Here is a 5,665-nt window from a genome sequence, read left to right on the forward strand (position 1 = left end):
ATAGGGTTAGTCCAGCAGTTTAACCTAGGTTGAGCCAGAATTTATTGTTTAGGTTAAGCCAGAGGTTAGCGTTAGGGTTGAGTCCTGGGTTAAGGCTAGGGTTAGGGTTACACTATGGTTTAGGAATAGAGTTAAAGCAGGAGTTAGAGTCAGACCAGGAGCTAGAAATAGGGTTAGTCTAGCAGTTAAAGTTAGGTTATCCCAGAATTTAAGGTTTAGGTTTGGGTTTGGCCAAAGGTGAGGATTAGGGATGCGTCCTGTGTTAAGGTTATGGTTAGGTTAAACTGCTGGACTAACCCTATTTCTAGCCCCTAGTTTTAATCTAACTCCTGTGTTTCCTCTATTCCTAACTCATGGTCGAACCCTAACCATAGCCTTAACGCAGGACTCATCCCTAATTTTCACCTTTGGCCTAACCCAAACCTAAACCTTAAATTCTGGGATAACCTAACTTTAACTGCTAGACTAACCCTATTTCTAGCTCCTGGTCTGACCCTAACTCCTGCATTAACTCTATTCCTAACCCATAGTGTAACCCTAACCCTAGCCTTAACCCAGGACTCAACCTTAATCCTAACCTCTGGTTTAACCTAAACAATAAATTCTGGCTTAACCTAGGTTAAACTGCTGGACTAACCCTATTTCTAGCCCCTAGTTTTAAACTAACTCCTGTTTTTACTCTATTTCTAACCCATGGTCTAACCCTAACCCTAGCCTTAACCAAGGACCCAACCCTAATCTTCACCTCTGACTTTACCTAAACCTTAAATACTGGGATAACCTAACTTTAACTGCTGGACTAACCCTATTTCTGACCAATTGTCTGACCCTAACTTGTGCTTTAACTCTATTCCTAATTAAATACAGAAAAGTCCGGCTGCAACTGCTACAGATAGGTGCTATCGGGTAATAAATTAGTAACAAGTAATGGGGAACCCGAGCACTCAATAAGAGAGGAGATGAAAATTTGAATGCAAGTGTTTTTATTCACAACCAACAAAAATTGCAAAATGTGAACCCTGACACAAAAGCAACAAACCAACGTTTCGGTTTATCAGACCTTTCTCAAGGTAGTTGCCTGTGGAGGTAAAAGTACACCGTGAGTATATATATACACAAGTGTGACATACAGCAATATATACAAATATACATTTATACACCTATATACAGGATATGTACATACTTATAATAGAGACGCAGAGGTATACGGGTCACAGGGACAGCCGTCAGGGTAGAGGGTAAGTGGAGGGCGTCACATTCAGCATTAAGCGGTATCTGGCAGTTTAGAAATAATATGCATAAGAAGAAGCACCACAATGCAATATGAGGAAGTCAGGACACTGTCCGCTGGATGATACAGATGGCAATAGAATCATGTAATAGGTACATAGGAACATTATATTCCTCATTGAAGAAAGCACAAGTACATCAGTTAAGTACATATATGCATGACCATTTTACATGGAAAGAGATAGTAGTAATCAAGGTAGCAGAACTACATACCAGAATGGTGGTGATGTGAGGATTAAACACAGAGGCAGAGGAGGAGAGGAGAAGACGCCTGGAAGGAAAGTCAAAAGCATTAGAGAATGGTAAGCAGAGATAGTGAGAGGTCCACAGGGGGAGGATACACTGGGTTACCTGCTCATAGAGGACCATATAGTGCTGGAACAGCGGTGGCAGTGGTGATGGCAGCGTGGGTGTACTGGACTGGGGAGCACCATTATAAGGAGAACACTAAGTGGAGCGTCACTTCCGGTTTGGACGGGGCGCAATGCATGGTGGGAAAGTGTCCACTGCACATGTGCGTGATGTCAGCAGTGCTGAGCAGGTGTTGGGAGGGGCTGGGCACATGAGCACTGGGTCTGACAGGAACAGAGACATGTCAGTCATGTCGAGGGGTGTGAGCATGACGTCAGTAGTGTGGGATGAACGATAGGCAGGGTCAGGACACTGAGCGCTGAGTATGATAGGATAAGGGATGTGTCCATCATAGAAAGAGGTGTGGGCATAATGTAGGGAAGAAACTACAGGCAAAATCCTAAAGTCTGTTAGAGGCATGGATGTGTCAGTAATGTAAGTGTGTAATAAGCATGGTATGGATGTGGCAGCAGTGGTATAGTGTGAGCACATAGAGGGCCTAATATCGATATGGGAATATAAGTGGTGTATGAGTAAGAGATACAGGAGGGGGAACATAGGCACTGAGCAGGAGTGAGTGAATGTGAACATGCTAGAGGCTGCGATCTGTATCCACTGGGAGGGCTAAGGATACACTCAGTGTACTGGATGGAGTATAGTTACCTGTCAGGAGGCCCAAATGTGCAGAAGAGTGCTATGGTGGCCCGTGAGTCAAGGAGAAAGGATACTAGGATACCTAGAAGGAGAAAAGGAAGCAAGTACAGGCGTCAGTATCAATACATAGTAAAAAATGATTGATAGGGGAAAAATAAACATACAACTGCAGCGTAATCAATCTTATAAAGGTTGCAATTTGGAGAAATGCACGCATAGCACAACATATGTAATAATGAGTCGTGGAAATAGTCAGAGAACTAGACATGAACCTCATATTCTCGGTTGAGGCCATGGGGTTCCAGGGTTTGGAGGGTATGAATACAATATGATTCCCTCTCACGTAGTAATTGGATGCGATTTCCAGGGTTTGGAGGGTATGAATCCAATATGATTCCCTCTCACGTAGTAATTGGATGCGATTAACTCTATTCCTAACCCATGGTCTAACCCTAACCCTAGCCATAACCCAGGACCCAACCCTAATCCTCACCTCTGACTTAACTTAAACCTTAAATTCTGGCTTAACCTAAGTTTAACTGCTAGACTAATGCTATTAATAGCCCCTGGTCTGAAATTAACTCCTGCTTTAACTCTATGCCTAACCAATGGTGTAACCCTAACCCTATCCTGAACCAAGGACTCAACCCTAATCCTCACTTCTGACTTAACCTAAACTTTAAATACTGGGATAACCTAACTTTAACTGCTGGACTAACCCTAATTCTAGCTCGTGGTCTGTCCCTAACTGCTGTTTTTACTCTATTTCTAACCCATGGTCTAACCCTTAACCTAGCCTTAACCCAGGACCAAATCCTAATCCTCATCTCTGGCTTAACCTAAACCTTAAATTCTGGCTTAACCTAAGTTTAACTGCTGCACTAACCCTATTTCTAGCTCGTGGTCTGACCCTAACTCCTGTTTTAACTCTATTACTAACCCATGGTCTAACCCTATCTCTAGCCTTAACCCAGGACCCAACCCTAATCCTCACCTCTGGCTTAACCTAAACCTGAAATACTGAGATAACTTAACATTAATTGCTGGACTAACCCTATTTCAAGCTACTGGTCTGACCCTAACTCCTGTTTTAGTTCTAATCCTAACCCATCGTCTTACCCTAATCCTAGCCTTAACCCAGGACTTAAACTTAATCCTCACCTCTGGCCTAACCCAAACCTAAACCTTAAATTCTGGAATAACCTAACTTTAACTGCAGGACTAACCCTATTTCTAGCTTGTGGTCTGACCCTAACTCCTGTTTTAACTCTATTACTAACCCATGGTCTAACCTTAACCCTAGCCTTAATTTAGGACCCAACCCAAATCCTCACCTCTGCCATAACCTAAACCTTAAATTCTGGGATAACCTAACGTTAACTGCTGGACTCACCCTATTTCAAGCCACTGGTCTGACCCTAACTCCTGCTTTAACTCTATTCCTGACCCATGGTGTAACCCTAACCCTAGCCTTAACCCAGGACTCAACACTAATTGTCACCACTGACTTAACCTAAACCTTAAATACTGGGATAACTTAACTTTAACTGCTAATGTAACCCTATTTCTAGCTCCTGGTCTGACCCTAACTCCAGTTTTAACTCTATTCCTAACCCATGGTCTAACCCTTACCCTAGCCTTAACCCAGGACCCAACCCTAATCCTCACCGCTGACTTAACCTAAACCTTATATTCTGGGATAACCTAACTTTAACTGCTGGACTAACCCTATTTCTAGCTTGTGTTCTGACCCTAACTGCTGTTTTAACTCTATTTCTAACCCATGGTCTAACCCTAACCCTAGCCTTAACCCAGGACCAAATCCTAATCCTAACCTCTGGCTTAACCTAAACCTTAAATTCTGGCTTAACCTAAGAATAACTACTGGACTAACCCTATTTCTAGCTCCTAGTCTGACCCTAACTCCTGTTTTAACTCTATTCGTAACCCATAGTCTAACCCTAACCCTAGCCTTAACCCAGGACCCAACCCTAATCCACACCTCTGACCTAACCTAAACCTTAAATACTGGGATTACCTAACTTTAACTGCTGGACTAAACCTATTTCTAGCTCCTGGTTTCACCCTAACTCCTGTTTTAACTCTATTCCTAACACGTGGTCTAACCCTAACCCTAGCCTTTAACCCAGGATCCAACCCTAATCCTCACCTCTGGGTTAATCTAAACCTTATATTCTGGCTTAACCTAGGTTAAACTGCGCACTAACCCTATTTCTAGCCCCTAGTTTTAAACTAACACCTGTTTTTACTTTATTTCTAACCCATGGCCTAACCCTAACCCTAACCTTAACCCAGGATTCAACCCTAATCCTCACCTCTGGCCTAACCCAAACCTAAACTTTAATTTCTGGGATAACCTAACTTTAACTGCTGGACTAACCCTATTTCTAGCTCCTGGTCTGACCCTAACTTTTGTTTTAACTCTATTCCTAACCCATGGTCTAACCCTAACCCTAGCCTTAACCCAGGACCCAACAATAATCCAAACCTCTGGGTTAATCTAAACCTTATATTCTGTCTTAACCTTGGTTAAACTGCTGGACTAACCCTATTTCTAGCCCCCAGTTTTAAACTAACTCCTGTTTTTACTCTATTCATAACATGAGGTTCATGTCTAGTTCTCTGACTATTTCCACGACTCATTATTACATATGTTGTGCTATGCGTGCATTTCTCCAAATTGCAACCTTTATAAGATTGATTACGCTGCAGTTGTATGTTTATTTTTCCCCTATCAATCATTTTTTACTATGTATTGATACTGACGCCTGTACTTGCTTCCTTTTCTCCTTCTAGGTATCCTAGTATCCTTTCTCCTTGACTCACGGGCCACCATAGCACTCTTCTGCACATTTGGGCCTCCTGACAGGTAACTATACTCCATCCAGTACACTGAGTGTATCCTTAGCCCTCCCAGTGGATACAGATCGCAGCCTCTAGCATGTTCACATTCACTCACTCCTGCTCAGTGCCTATGTTCCCCCTCCTGTATCTCTTACTCATACACCACTTATATTCCCATATCGATATTAGGCCCTCTATGTGCTCACACTATATCACTGCTGCCACATCCATACCATGCTTATTACACACTTACATTACTGACACATCCATGCCTCTAACAGACGTTAGGATTTTGCCTGTAGTTTCTTCCCTACATTATGCCCACACCTCTTTCTATGATGGACACATCCCTTATCCTATCATACTCAGCGCTCAGTGTCCTGACCCTGCCTATCGTTCATCCCACACTACTGACGTCATGCTCACACCCCTCGACATGACTGACATGTCTCTGTTCCTGTCAGACCCAGTGCTCATGTGCCCAGCCCCTCCCAACACCTGCTCA

At 43.1% G+C, this 5,665-nt stretch overlaps 1 long non-coding RNA gene across 1 annotated transcript; it reads right to left on the reverse strand.

Annotated features, from left to right (window-relative positions):
* Positions 1-1,012: 1,012 nt before the first annotated feature.
* LOC142301322 (uncharacterized) lies at positions 1,013-1,824 on the reverse strand. The gene is made up of 4 exons (XR_012752761.1): positions 1,642-1,824; positions 1,504-1,561; positions 1,184-1,275; positions 1,013-1,078 (listed from the first exon to the last, which is right to left on the reverse strand). It is a non-coding gene; the product is annotated as an uncharacterized LOC142301322 (long non-coding RNA).
* Between the last annotated feature and the right edge of the window lie 3,841 nt (positions 1,825-5,665).

The sequence above is a fragment of the Anomaloglossus baeobatrachus genome, chromosome 4 (genome assembly GCF_048569485.1).
Source record: "Anomaloglossus baeobatrachus isolate aAnoBae1 chromosome 4, aAnoBae1.hap1, whole genome shotgun sequence".
Classification (NCBI taxonomy): domain Eukaryota; kingdom Metazoa; phylum Chordata; class Amphibia; order Anura; family Aromobatidae; genus Anomaloglossus; species Anomaloglossus baeobatrachus.